The sequence below is a fragment of the Cnephaeus nilssonii genome (assembly GCF_951640355.1).
Source record: "Cnephaeus nilssonii genome assembly, chromosome: 20".
NCBI lineage: Eukaryota > Metazoa > Chordata > Mammalia > Chiroptera > Vespertilionidae > Cnephaeus > Cnephaeus nilssonii.
Window position 1 is genome coordinate 35,996,994 of NC_137091.1, and position 15,618 is coordinate 36,012,611.

A 15,618-nucleotide genomic window follows, 5' to 3' on the forward strand; every position below is an offset into this window, starting at 1 on the left:
TATAGGGGTCTGTAGACTTCAGAGTGTGGCATTGACTTCTGCTGAGTGGAGTATTAGATGACTTACCCCACTCAAAGGAATTTGTTCAATGACGTGTGATATAGGACCTATGCACATTTATTTAACTGATCAATTGGGTCTCCCTGATTACAATAATTTTTCCCTTTTCCAATTCAAAATCTGCATTCTGGAGCCATCTTACTTTCTTTACTGTGACTCATTGGGGAATGCAACTCTTTAGAGTGCTTAGGTAACTTTCTGAAGGATTGGTTTAAAATTCATAGAGGTGGAAATGAGCATCTCTGCTGTGTTATTTCTAAACTAGAGGCATGGTGCACGAAATTTGTGCGTGGGTATGGTCCCTAGGCCTGGCCTGTGATCAGGACCATCTTCCCTGGCTGCTGGCAGCCAGCTCCGCCACCCACCGCCACCCACCTCTAGTTCCCCATTCGCTATTGGGCAATCGGAGCCTGCCGGCTGAGGGGAGGAACCAAGAGGTCGGCCGTTCCCACCCGCTCACTGGTCCCACACACAGAGGGTGCCTCACAGCAGGGGCCTTGGCCTGGCACCGCCCACGTCCCCTGCCACCCACCCCTGGCTCCCCGTTCACCATCAGGCGATGAGAGCCTGCCAGCCAGGGAAAGGAACCAAGAGGTAGTCAGTGTGCCTCATAGTGACTGGTCGAGCGGTCATTCTGGTTGTTGTGCCATTAGGGTCGATTTTCATATTACCCTTTTATTACCGTATTTTCTGGCATAGAAGACGACTGGGTGTAGAGAAGATTTTCCTGGGTTAAAAAGTCGTCTTATACACCGGAAAATATGGTATATAGGATGTCACCATCACAATCCTTCATATTACTTTTTCAACTTCCTTTCCTGCCTGCGATCAAGGGAATGGTCTGAATTTCTGCATATCCACATCAGTCCTAAGTCCCACCTGAGTCATCCATATTGTTGTACTTAGCAGAAGTTTGTAGTTTGACATTGTTATATAGTATATCTTTGTCTGAATATACTATATCCGTTCTCCTGTTGATGGGATATTTGGGTGTTTTCAGTTTTTGGCCATTGTGAGGAAAGCTGCTATGAGCATTCTTGTACCAGTCTTTTGGTGTACATATGAAATCAGAATTTGTGGGTGGAGAGTACACATATATTTAGCTTTAATATTTGAAGGTGATTGTTCCATTTTACACTCCCACCTACAATGTGGGACATACAGGGAGAGATACACCAGGAATTCCAATGTATGAGAATTCCAGTTGTTCCACATAATCGGCATTATTATTATCAGTCTTTTGAATTTTAACCATTCTAATGGGTGCATAGTGGTACACTTACACTTATTTTGCATTCCCCTCATGACCAATGATGCTGCAAACATCAGTTCCTATGGACAATGGAATAATTCTTTTAGCCACAGAGCTGGAATGAACAAAACGGAAATAAGTGACATTTCACATGTAACCCAGCAAGTGCAGTCTTGGCAGTTTATCCCAGAGAAGTGAAAACTTGTGTTTACACAAATGCCTTTAGATGAGTGTTCATAGCAGCTTTATTTATAATAACCAAAAAACTGGAAACAACCCAAATATCCTTTAATAGGTAACTGGTTAAATGAAGTAGGGCATATTTATACCATGGAAAAACACTCATCAGTAAAAAGGGGTGAGCCATTGAACCACAACTTAAATGGATATCAAGTGAATTATGCTGAGTAAGAAAGCAAATCTCATAAAATTGCAAACTGCATGATTCCATTTATATAATGTTCTTAATATGACAAAAATACAGAGATGGAGAACGGGAATGAAGAGGAGATGGTGTGACTATAAAAGGGTAGCACAAGGGATCCCTGTGAATCATGTTCTGAAGTGATGGAGGTGGTCATGTGATTCTACACATGTGATAAAACTGCATAAAACTACATATACACAGACATACAGAAATGGGTGCATGTAAAACTGGGAAAATGTGAATAAAGTCTGTAGATTGTATCAATATCAATGTCTTGGGTTATGACATTGTACTATAGTTTTACAAGAAATTACCAGTGAAGGAGAGTGGATGAAGGTGATGTGGGAATCTCTATATTATCCCTTTCTTATTCATTTAAAAAAATCCTCACCCAAGGATAATTTTTCCATTGATTTTTAGTGTGAATAGAAGGGAAGGGAGGAAGGAAGGGGAGAGCGAGAACATGCGCGCAAGAAAGAGAGAAACATTGACTGGTTGCCTCCTGCATGCCAGGGGTCAAACCTGCAAACAAAGTACGTACCCTTGACCGGGAATCGAACCTGCAACCCTTTGGTCTACGAGCCGATGCTCTATCCACTGAGCAAGCTGGCCAGGGCTCTATATTATTTCTTCCAACGGCATATAGATTTACAATGATCTCAAAATAAAAAGTTAAAATATAAGCATATAGATGGAAAAAGTGGTTTGGCATTTGGAAAAATATAAAATTATATCCAGAACTCACATCACACTACAAGAATAAACTTCAAATAGATCAGGGATATAAACATAAAAAAATGAAACCATATAGGAAATCATGGGTGAATTCCTGTTTTAACTTCAGTGTTAGAAAGAACTCTCTAACTATGACCCAGAAAATGGACATCATAAAAGAAAATACTGAAAAATCTGAAATATTCAAAAGTTTGACTACATTGGAAAAGTAAAGTCAAAAGATAAGTTACATACTGGGAGAAAATATTTGTTAAATGTATCATAGATAAAGGGCTAATATTTCTGTATTAGTTTCCTAGGGCTGCTATAACAAAAATACCATAGACTAGGAGGTTTAAACAACAGAAATTAATTTTCTCAATTCTCAGAGGCTGGAAGTCCAAGATGAAGGCATTGACAAGTTTGGTTTCTCCTGAGGTCTCATCTCCTTTGCTTGCAAATAGCTGCTTTCTGTGTGCTCATATGGCTTTTTATTATTAAAAGGAATCCCTGGTGTATCTCTCCCTGTATGTCCTAATCTCCTCTTAGAAAGACAGTACTTAGATTGGAAAAGGCCCACCCTAACAGCCTCAGTTTAACTTCATTACCCCTTAAAAGGCCCTATCTCCAGATATAGTCATTCTAAGGTACTGGGGATTAGAGCCTCAACATATGAACTTGGAAAGTGGGGGACATAATTCAGTCCATAGAATTTCTAATATCGAAAGAACCTCTTCATTTTACCATATATACAAATATTGAATCATTATGTTGTACATCTGAAACTAATACAATGTCATGTCAATTATACCTCAATTAAAATAAAAAATCCTCTTAAAATTGATGGAAAGACCAAAAAACAAAAATCTTGACAGAAAAAAATGGATAAAAGACAATTCACAAAAAAATATGTAAAAGTGGCCCTTAAAATGTATGAAAAGAGAAATGTATATTAATATGATCCTGAAACTGTTTATACTTTTTAATGTCAATAATTAAAAAGTTGAACATTAAAATTAATTAAAAACTAAAACATTCTGTTGGTAAGACGGTGTAATGGGCAGAACGGCAACTTCAAAAAGATATGTCCACATCCTAATCGCTGGAACTTGTGAATGGTACTTTATTTGGGAAAATGGTCTTTATAGATGTACTTAAGGATCCTGAGGTGAGGAATTCAACCTGGATTGACTGGGTGGACCTAAATCCAATGATAGGTGTCCTTGTAAGAGTGAGGCAGAGAGATTTGACAAAAGGAGGCAAGTGATCATGGAGGCTGAAATTGGAGTCATGGGCCCTGGCCAGGTAGTTCAGTTGGTTAGAGCAGTGGTTGGCAAACTGTGGCTCGCGAGCCATGAGTTTGCCGACCACTGGGATAGGGGCTTAATCACAAGGAACAACAGCCTGTAATTATTGGAATCGAGAGTCTAGGTCAGTGGTCGGCAAACTCATTAGTCAACAGAGCGGCAAACGGCGGCTCGCGAGCCGCATGTGGCTCGCGAGCCACAGTTTGCTGACCACTGGGTTAGAGCATTGTCCTGTTTCACTAAGGTTGTGGTTTCAATCCTTGATCAGGGCACATACAATAATCAATGTATGCATGAGAGGATGGAACAACAAGTTGATGTCTTTGTCTCTCTTCCTCTCTCTAAGCCTCAATTTTTTTTTTTTAAAAAAAGGTTAACTTCTATGCTAAAACATGATTTAAAAATATTGGAATTATGGGGCCACAGGTCAAGGAATACAAGGAGCTGGAAGAGATTCTCCCCTAGAGTCTCTCAAGGGAATGAGGCCCTGCTGACACCTTGATTTTGGACTGCTGGCCCCAGAACTGTAAGAGAGAATAAATATCTATTGTTTTAAACTACCCAGTTTCAGGGGAAGACCTGAAAAAGAGAAAGCCTGAGTTTATAAAGGCAAAAACCAATTTTTCCTATTGGCTATTTAGCTGGATATGATGACTAGTTCAAAAAGGATTGATCAGGTCCCTGTGTGAGACTCTGAGGTAAGCCTCTGCATGATAGGCGAGTTCCAGGATGAGCTTCTATGGCAAGCACAAAAGTCCAAACCTCATCTGGGTGTGGTTGTGCCTGAACCTGACTTTCCTAATGATGTCCTGAGTCCAATTTAGAGCCCCTTGACACCGCTGATTCCATTTTCAGATGATTCTGTTCAGAATGGAGACCAGTCTTTGGGAATTCAGGCTCAAGGGATCTCCGTTCTCTCCTCTAGCCTCTGAGAAGAAAGCTGCTCAGACATCTTAAACTTTTGACTCTCCACACCAGCTGAATTGCAATGGCTTTCCGCTTCTTGGAGCTTGTTTAGTCATTGCTCTTGCCACTATTCAGAGCTGTCTCCTTTCCTGCAATGAGGAAGTCACACATGACTTAGAGATATAAACTCCTGTATATAGAAGACATTGTCACCGGGCTAACGTTTAGAAAACCCTGCTCTTCCCGAATATTGAAACTATATCGTAAGCTGTGCTTGCTTACAGGTGAACTGCTGACAGTTAACCATAGCACTCACCAACAGCTCAGCCCCAGAGCCAGCTGGATCCAGATCAATGAAGATGGTGTTCAGAACCTGCTACCCCCACAACCTCCACTGACCTCCAGTGAACTTGTCCTCATATGCATATTAAAAATCACACCCAGGGGGAAGAAATGGACATTGCTAGGCACAATTAGTACCCTGCATAAGGTACTAAGCACTACACATAGCCCAGCTCTCCTGGTACTGCCTACCCAACCAGTTTCTTTAACTACCCACCCCCACCCTTACCATAGAGAAGGTACCTTTCCAACATGAGCTCATTCTGCTCTATTTCTTAACCAAAAAAAAAAAAAAAGTTTTTGCTCTGCTTTATTGAACTCGGTCTCTTTCTATTTTTAGCATGAACGGTTCTTGGCAAAAGGACTTTGGATTGTGTCCCTCACCCAAAAGTGTCAGCAAAAAAAGTGGGACTGGGCTCTGCTGTGATGATGTCTATCGGGGAAGAGGAATAAAAGGGCCAGAGGAAGACCAGGTCACCTTAGGTGTCAAGCAAAAGAAGCCTCGGTAATGTCAAAAGATAGTCATTGGCACCAATTCAAAGTCAACAAGGGGTGTGACAAAGAAGGAAACTTTATTCAGTGCAAAACAGCTTAATTGTGATACAGTATGGCTGTGCAAACAGCACAGCTGTAGAACAGCTCTGGGGCCAGGTCCCTCTCCGGCTAGACAGCTTAGCTCTGCTCCTCCATGGTCTGCTCAGCTCTGCTCCATGACAATCTGCTTTGTGCTATGCTGGTCTGCTCCATTCATGATGGTCTGCTTCACTCTGCTCCACTTTGTTCTGGTGAGACATCTTTGGTGACTCAGCTCAGCCAGGGGAATTCAGTCTTCATTCATTGAGAGGGGAGCTGGCTGGGCAGAAGTCCCTGATTGGTCTGTCCTCATGCAAATGAGGACTACAAATTTCACAGTTTGATTGGTCCAAAGGCACTGTCCTGATTGGTCAGAATAGAACTGCTCTAATTGGTAGGAGCAGCGCAACTTGATTGGATGTGGAAACCCTCAGTCCTATTGGTTGAAATAGGACTCCAGGAACTCCTTTCTAAAGGCTAGCTCAGATGGCAGAAACACTGCAAGCAGACAGTCCAACAGCAGGTGTAGGCAGTTTAGTGCAGAGGTTTCTCTATGAAGTGGTTTGCATGAGAGGCCCTGTGCAGAAATGGCTGCTAGGCTCTGTTTTTAAAAATTTGAGCCAAGGTCTAGCCAGGTGGCTCAGTTGGTTGGAGTGTCATCCTGTATACCAAAAAGGTTGTGGTTTGGTTCAGTTGGTTGGAGCATCATCCTGTACACCAAAAAGGTTGTGGTTTCGATTCCCAGTCAGGGCACATACCTAGGTTGTGGGTTCAGTCTAGTTGGGGTGCGTATAGGAGGCAACCATTGATATTTCTCACTCACATTGATGTTTCTCTCCCCCCTTCCTCCCTTTCTAAAAAATCAATAAAAAGCATATATATAGAGCCCAGTTAGCCACCATCCCTTCTTAGTAGGTCCTTTTTACCCACCTCAGGGTTCACAGTAATAACAAAATGCAGTTCTTTGTTTCCAGTTATACAAATGTCCAATTAGTTCTTCAAAGTCTCTTGAGAGATTCATAATAAAGGAAAATACTTTCAGCAGGAAGATTATCAATAATGAGGTAAAATATTATTAATTGGCCAAACCAGGATCCAATATCACATCTTTGTAGTTACATCCCTCTGAGCAGGGTTCCAGCACTCACTCTCTAACTGGGAGAACTTGATGGACATCCTTGGAAGTGACAGTCCTGTAAATGATAAAAACATTTCAACTCTACAAAGCTTAGTCTCATATGACCCTGGGGAAAAGGGGAGGGTGGGCCAGATGTGGGAACTAGACATCATATAGAAAAACATTTCTCTGATATGGTTAAGCATTTCTGAGTCAGGCAAAAATATAGTTGCTCCTTGAGTTATTGTGTCCCAATCAGCCCATTGTCAGTTGAAAATGCAACTTGAATACTCTCCCAGCCTACTGAACATCATAGCTTAAGCTAACCTACCTTAAACATGCTCAGAACAAGTATATTAGCCTACAGTTGGGCAAAATAATCTAACACAGAACCTATTTTGTAAAAAAGTGTTGAATATCTCATGTAATTTATTGAATACTAGAGGCCCGATGCACAAAATTCATGCAAGGGGCTTGGCCCTTGCAGCCCCAGCTGGCCCTTGCAGCCCTGGCCAGCCCTCGCAGCTCTAGCTTCATTCAGAAGGTTGTTTGGAAGGACATCCAGAAGGTTGTTCGGCTGTTTGGTCTAATTAGTATATTAGCTCTTTATTATATAGGATTGTATTGAAAGTGAAAAATAGACTGGTTGTATGTGTATGACTTTTGCACCATCGTAAAGTCCAGACATCAAAGTTGAACCCATTGTAAGTCTGGGATTGTCTGTACACTCTAATAAATTCCAGAACCTCCTCACAATGTGATATTAAGTTGTCATTAAAAATTAGTCTGTAGAATAACCAAAAAATATAGAAAAATTCAAAATATACTAACAATGACTAAAGCAGGTTGCTACACATATACTAATAAAAGAGTAATATACTAATTAGACTGGGAGACCTTCCAGAGACCTTCTGGACATCCTTCTGGACAAAGCCGGGGGCTTGGCTGGCCTGCAAACCACCCCCAAACAGCTCTCAGCCCCTCACCCAAGCCAGCCACGCCCCCCAGCGGGGACCCTCAGTCCGATGGGGGTATGGCCAGCCTGCAAATGGCCCTCAGCCCTTGCCCAGGCTGGCCACGCCCCCCAGTGGGGACCCCCCCCACCCTGATGGGGGTGTTGCCAGCCTGCAAACGGCCATCAGCCCCTCATCCAGGCTGGCCCCACCCCCAAAAGAGACCCCCCCACCCCGATGGGGGGGTGGCCAGACTGAAAACCGCCCCAGCCCCTCTCCCAGACTGGCCCCATCGACTCAAGAGGACCCCCATACTGATCCGGGACCCCCTTCAGGGCAGACCAACCTGCTCAAAAGGGTAATATGCTTATTAGGCCAGATGTCCTTCTGGACAAAGCCATGGTGGTAGGGCCAAGGCAGAGGCAGTTAGGGGTGATCAGGCTGGCAGGGAGAGCAGTTAGGGGGATCAGGCTGGCAGGGGAGAGCAGTTAGGTGGATCAAGCCGGCAGGGGAAGACAGTTAGGGGCAATCAGGCAGGCAGGCATGTGAGCAGTTAGGAGCCAGTGGTCCCAGATTGCAAGTCGGACATCCCCTAGGAGTCCTGAATTGGCTGGCGGGGGAGGGCAGTTAGGGGCGATCAGGCCAGCATGGCAGGACAGTTAGGGGCAATCAGGCAAGCAGGCAGAGGGGTTAGGGGCAATCAGGCAGGCAGGCATGTGAGCAGTTAGGAGTCAGCAGTCCCAGATTGCAAGTTGGACATCCCCCGAGGGGTCCTGGATTGGCTGGCGGGGGAGAGCAGTTAGGGGGATCAGACAGGCAGGGGAGAGCAGTTAGGGGGATCAGGTAGGTGGTGGGGAGCAATTAGGTGGATCAGGCTGGCAGGGGAGGGCAGTTAGGGGGATCAGGTTGGCAGGAAGGTGAGCAGTTAGGAGCCAGTGGTCCCGGATTGCGAGAGGGATGACATCCCCCGAGGGATCCCGTATTAGAGAGGGTGCAGGCTGGGCTGAGGAGCACCCCCCTCCTGTGCACAAATTTAATGCACTGGACCTCTAGTATATACATACAACTATCCCATTAATCAAAATTTACATATGTCATTACAGGTAGAATGGCAGACATCAGCAATAAAAAGAAAAAATATCTGGATTTATACATTTAAATATATTTTTAAAAAATATATTTTAGCCCTAACCGGTTTAGCTCAGTGGATAGAGCGTTGGCCTGCGGACTGAAGGGTCTTGGGTTCGATTCTGGTCAAGGGCATGTACCTTGGTTGCAGGCACATCCCCAGTGGGGAGTGTGCAGGAGGCAGCTGATCGATGTTTCTCTCTCATCGATGTTTCTAACTCTCTATCCCTCTCCCTTCCTCTCTGTAAAAAATCAATAAAATATATATTTTAAAATATATATATATATTTTATTGCCGAAACCGGTTTGGCTCAGTGGATAGAGCGTCGGCCTGCGGACTGAAGGGTCCCAGGTTCGATTCCGGTCAAGGGCATGTACCTTGGTTGCGGGCACGTCCCCAGTGGGGGGTGTGCAGGAGGCAGCTGATCAATGTTTCTCTCTCATCGATGTTTCTAGCTTTCTGTCCCTCTCCCTTCCTCTCTGTAAAAAAATCAATAAAACATTTAAAAAAAAAACCCTTTAAAAAATATATTTTATTGATTTTTTACAGAGAGGAAGAGAGAGGGAGAGAGAGTTAGAAACATCGATCAGCTGCCTCCTGCACACCTCCTACTGGGGATGTGCCTGCAACCAGGGTACATGCCCTTGACCAGAATCGAACCTGGGACCCTTCAGTCTGCAGGCCGACGCTCTATCCATTGAGCCAAACCAGTTAGGGCTATACATTTAAATATTAACATTGGTGATTTCTAGGCTGTGATACTGATTTTTTGTTTAAGTATATTTCCATAAATTTAAATTTAATGTATAGTTTCTGTTATCTTTATATGAACCATGAATGGAATATCCTATCTAATAAAAGAACAATATGCAAGTTGACCATCACTCCAACACACAAGATGGCTGCCACAATATGGTTGGCAGGGGAGGGCAGTTAGGGGCGATCAGGCCAGAAGGGGAGGGCAGTTAGGGGTTACTGGGCTAGCAGGGGAGGGCAGTTGGGGGCGACCAGGCCTGCAGGGGAGGGCAGTTAGGGGTGACCAGGCTGGCAGGGGAGGGCAGTTAGGGGTGATCAGGCTGGCAGGGGAGGGCAGTTAAGGGCAATTGGGCCAGCAGTGGAGCAATTAGGTGTCAATCAGGCTGGCAGGGGAGTGGTTAGGGGGTGATCAGGCTGGCAGGCAAAAGCAGTTAGGGGCAATCAGGCAGGCAGGCAAGTGAGCGGTGGGGAGCCAGCAGTCGGACATCCCTCAAGGGGTCCCAGATTGGAGAGGGTGCAGGCTGGGCTGAGGGACACACCCCGCCTCTGGTGCACGGATTTTGTGCACCGGGCTCTAGTAGAATATATTTTTTAAGGTATTTTATTAAATAGAAGTTCTTTAAAAAAATAGGTAAAAAACTTACTGTAATTTAACAGCTCAGCATGTTCCAAATACAGTTGGCTATAAGTGATTTCTTTTATAATGTCTTCTAACAAACTATTGGTTTCCAAGCATGTCTGTAAGTGTTATGTCTACAGAAGAAGAGCTAAGAGATTCAAACCTTGGTTTTGCTGCTTTGTTTTATATCTTCTTGACAGAAGTATTTATTTCATTTCTGAAACATTAGCCATAATACCCTGCAACCAGTGAGAAAATCACCTTGCCCCATTAGTTTCCCTTTGGGCCTAATATCAACAGAATCAAAACTATAGAGCATAAAGTTGTCTAGAGAAAATTCATTCATACCCAGAGTTCTTGTGAATTCACAAAAATTGGGACATTTGCTATAGTTAGAATTCTTTATCAACTCCCACAGTTTATCATCTGTACTTCTCTGGAAGTCTTTGTCATGCTCTGGATTTGACCTATTTTTATTTCTCCTGTTGAATAAGAATAACTACAGAAAGGTAGCAATTATACTTATTAATCTGTTTCTTCCAAGTACACATGCATAAATTCTTGTATATTGCAGGAATGCGCAATGTCTTATACAGAAATCCCACTTCTAGGACACTTTGTCTTAGGAAGAAATAAAAATGAGCAAAAAATTATTACAAGGATGTACATTGAAGAATTCCAGATAATAAGCGTAAAAATGTTCTATAATAATGTATTAAATAAAATATGACAAACTACCTTATAATTATGGTTTTGGTTCCAAATTAATTATCAAAGAGATACTCATCAGGAGTGGCTTAGTGAGACAGACAGGATACAGAGCAGAAGGCATAGAGTTGGAGTGTTAAAAAATAGAATCTAGTGCCGAAACCGGTTTGGCTCAGTGGATAGAGCGTCGGTCTGCGGACTGAAAGGTCCCAGGTTCGATTCCGGTCAAGGGCATGTACATTGGTTGCGGGCACATCCCCGGTGGGGGGTGTGCAGGAGGCAGCTGGTCGATGTTTCTCTCTCATCGATGTTTCTAGTTCTCTATCCCTCGCCCTTCCTCTCTGTGGAAAATCAATAAAATATATTTTTTAAAAAATAGAATCTAGTTAAAGAATGAGGGTCTTGGAATTCAGATTCTGATTCCATCTCAGGTACTCTGTGACACTTCACTCGTTATTTCAGCTCTCTGTGCCTCACTTGCCTAATCAGTTTACTGGGTAATGACACCTCCCTCACAGGGTTATCATGAGGACTAATGAGACAATACATATAAAATATTTAGAATAGTGTATTAGTCAAGGTTCTCCAGAAAAACAGACCAAACAGGGTGTGTGTGTGTGTGTGTGTGTGTGTGTGTGTGTGTGTGTGTGTGAGAGAGAGAGAGAGAGAGAGAGAGAGAGAGAGAGAGAGATTTTAAGGAATTGGCTCATGAGTTTGTGGGGTCTTGTAAAGTCCAAAATTTGCAGGGCAGGCCAGCAGATTAAACACTCACAGAACAGTTTCAGTTTGAGTCCAAAAGCTGTCTGCTGGTGGGGTTCCTTCTTGCTCTGGGAGAGGTCAATCTTTGTTCTATTAAGGCAGTGATGGGCAACCTTTTGAGCTTGGTGTGTCAACCTTCTCCAAAAAACTGAGCATAACTCGAGTAGTGTGTCACTTTGAGGAAAAAACTAACTCCAAGACTCTAGTTGCAAATGTTTCATCCTCAGGAGCAGCAAATGTTTCATCCTCGGCATGCGGCCGCGTGTCATCAGAAATGGCTACACGTGTCAGTGCTGACACGTGTGTCATAGGTTCGCCATCACTGTATTAAGGCCTTCAACTAATTGGATGAGGCCTACCCAGACTGAGGTGGGTGATTGACTCTACTCAGAGTCCACTGATTTAAATGTCAATCTCATAAAAATAAAAAGCCCATCTTCATGTTTTGTCCACAATGAAATTTAACCAAATATCTGGGCATTGTGGTCCAGCCAAGTTGACTCATAAAATTAGCCATCGTAAGTCCACCCCTTGTCAAGTTGGTATCTATACACATCTCCTTAAACCAAGCTTAATCTCTGAATAAAAACAATAACAAGGTCATACTTCCACCTAACGTATACAACTATCTTGCATACAACCAAAAAGCACACTAACACTTTCCCCAGAAGAGGGTGCAAAGTGCTGTGTGATGTTTACTTTTCCTTATATCACACAATTTAAATATTGTGATATAAAGTTAATAATACTTTAATACTATGACATAAAGTCAGTACATCTCAGGATACATGATAAAGGGATAAAAAAGGGAAGAAAAGATATTTGCTACACTCCCTCCCCCAACAAAATAAAGAAACACTCAAATACAGTTCTTATTTCTGAAACTGGTCACATGATTATAATGGATATTTGTAACTACCTTCTTCCACTATCTATTCTGTATTCCTTTTGCCCTCAGCAAGCACCTCAGTGTGTTGTGGTTCTTTACTTGGTGGGGTGACCCAAACATTCTTGAAGAGTCTTGCCCGTTGGTAATGCTGCCTGAATAGTGTTGCAGTTTTCTACTCACTTTAATCATAGGGCATGCTATGCTAATAGATGCCTGAAAGGATCTTCTTACCTCCCTTGTGAAGTAGCAGTCCAACTTTCCCTTGGTCGTCAAGGTGCATCACCCCAGCCAGCACAGTAACTCTATTCTTGGCCTGCTGATTCAGAAAGATGAGGAGCCCAAAGTGGCTGGGGAGCAGTCTTAACTTCCAGTTCAGTGGAATCATGTCTCCTGATGGAAGCACTCCTCTTTGGAACTGAGACTTCTGGACCGCAGAGCACAGGTTGTGAGGATAGGAAGCAAAGATTTGCTGTAGGACCACTAGGGGAAATAGTCAGTGATATCACTCCCATTTCTACACCTTGATCTCTGGCCTCGTGAGTCCTGGCTATTTGAGAAAAAGCACCAGGTATAGGACGCTGATCCACAGCATCTACAGCCTTTTGGAGATGCCTGCCCCAGCCCTGCAAGATACTGCCACCTGTCTGGCATTGTAAATGAGCCTTCAAAAGGTCATTCCACTGTCTGTCAAACCAGCTGCCTCAGGATGGTGGGCAACATGGTAAGTAAGACCAGTGAATTGCATGAGGATAGGCCCACTGCTGCTCTTCCTTTGCTGTGGCATGAGTTCCTTGATAGCATTAATGCTGGTGTGGAACACCATGATAGTAGATTAGGCATTCTGTTAAGTCCACAGATAGTAGTTTTGGCAGAGGCATTATATGCAGTAAAGGTCTATTCCAATAAGAATAAAATGTCCCTTCCATGATGAAAGCAGTCCAGTTTAATCAGCCTGCCACCAGGGAGTGGTGTCAATATCAGGGACTCATGATTGGTCTCTGCTGTTGACAGATTGAGCATTCAGCCGTGGTGGTAGCCAAGTTGGCCTTGGTGACTGGAAGCCCAAGCATAATCTCCATCACTGCCACCATGGTCGCTTTGTTCACGAGCCCATTGGTTGATGACTGGGGTGACTGAGGAAAAATCCTGATGGTTATCCACAGAATAGGTCATGCTATCCAATTTATTAAAATCCAACACTGCTAAGGATATCCTTTGGTGAGCATTCACATGGGACACAAATATCTTCACTTTTACCCATTCAGAAAGGCCCACACCTCTTTCCCAGACTTCCTTCTTACCTATTTGCTAATCATGTTCCTTCCAAGTCCCCAACCATCCAGCCAAACCATTGTCCACAGTCCATGAATGGATAAACAGTCACACATCTGGCCATTTCTCATCCCAAACAACATAACCAGGTGCACTTCTCAAAGTTCTGCCCAATAGGAGGATTACTTGTGCCTTCAGGGCATACTCCACCAAAGCACATATCCTATCTAATAAAGAGGGAATATGTTAATTGACCATCACACCCACACAAAGATGGCGGCACCCACAGCCACAAGATGGCAGTGAGCAGTCCCCTCAGCCCTGCTGGGGCTGCAGGCACTTGGCACGGCTGGGCCCACCCCCAGGCAGGTCTGGCTGCTCCACACACCTTCCTCCGGAGTCCCCCAGTCCCCTCAGCCCTCAGCCACCCAGGGCTGGCCCGAGGCACTAGTACACATCCAAAAATAGTGTCTGAGAAGATTAGGTGCTGCTTCTTACCTGAAATGTGCATATTAACATTTTTTGTTGTTGATGACACTATTATAGATGTCCCCCATTTCCCTCCCCCTTTTGCCCAGCTCCACCCAGCCCCTGACCACCTTCCTCCAGGCCCCTGGCCTTCACCACATGGTTGTCTGTGTCCATGGGTTATGCTATAAATGCTTTTTCTGCATCAATGGATATAATTATATGGTTTTAATCTCTCAATTTGTTTATGTGATGTATCATGTTTATTGATTTGTGGCTGTTGTACCATCCTTGCATCCCCGGAATAAATCCCACTTGGTCATGGTGTATGATCTTTCTAATGTAATGCTGGATTCAATTTGCTAGAATTTTGTTGAGTATTTTGGCGTCTATGTTCATGAGGGATATTGGCCTGTAATTCTCTTTCTTTGTATTGTCTTTATCTAGTTTTGGGATTAGGATAATGGTGGCTTTGTAAAAAGAGCCTGGGAGTGTTCCTTCCTCTTGAATTTTTTGGAATATTTTAAAGAGGATAGATGTTAATTCTTCTTTGGATGTTTGGTAAAATTCACCTGTAAATCCATCCGGTTCAGGACTTTTGTTTGCTGCAAGTTTTTTATTTTTTTACTAGAGGCCCGGTGCACAAAATTCGTGCACGGAGGGGGGTTGTCCCTCAGCCCAGTCTGTACCCTCTCCAATCTGGGACCCCTCAAGGGATGTCTGACTGCCCGTTTAGGCCCGATCTCTGGGGTCGGGCCTAAACGGGCAGTCGGACATCCCTCTCACAATCCAGGACTGCTGGCTCCCAACTGCTTGCCTGCCTGCCTTCCTGATTGCCCCTAACCGCTTCTGCCTGCCAGCCTGATCACCCCCTAACCACTCTGCTGCCAGCCTGTTTGCCCCCAACTTCCCTCCTCTGCCGGCCTGGTCACCCCTAACTGCCCTCTCCTGCAGGGTTGATCACCTCCAACTGCCCTCCCTTGCAGGCCTGGTCCTTCTCAACTGCCCTCCCTTGCAGGCCGGGTGCCTCCCAACTGCCCTCTCCTGCTGGCCCTCTTGTGTCCACGTGGGGGCAGGATCTTTGACCACATGGGGGCAGCTATATTGTGTGTTGCAGTGATGGTCAATCTGCATAGTACTCTTTTATTAGATAGGATAGAGGCCTGGTACAGGGGTGGGGGCCAGCTGGTTTGCCCTGAAGGGTGTCCCGGATTGGGTGGGGGATCCCTTGGGGTGTGGGGCGGCCTGAGCGAGGGGCCTGTGGTGGTTTGCAGGCTGGCCACGCCCCCTGGCAACCCAAGTGGAGGCCCTGGTATCTGGAATTTATTTTCCTTCTACAATTGAAACTTTGTAGCCTGGAGTGGAGC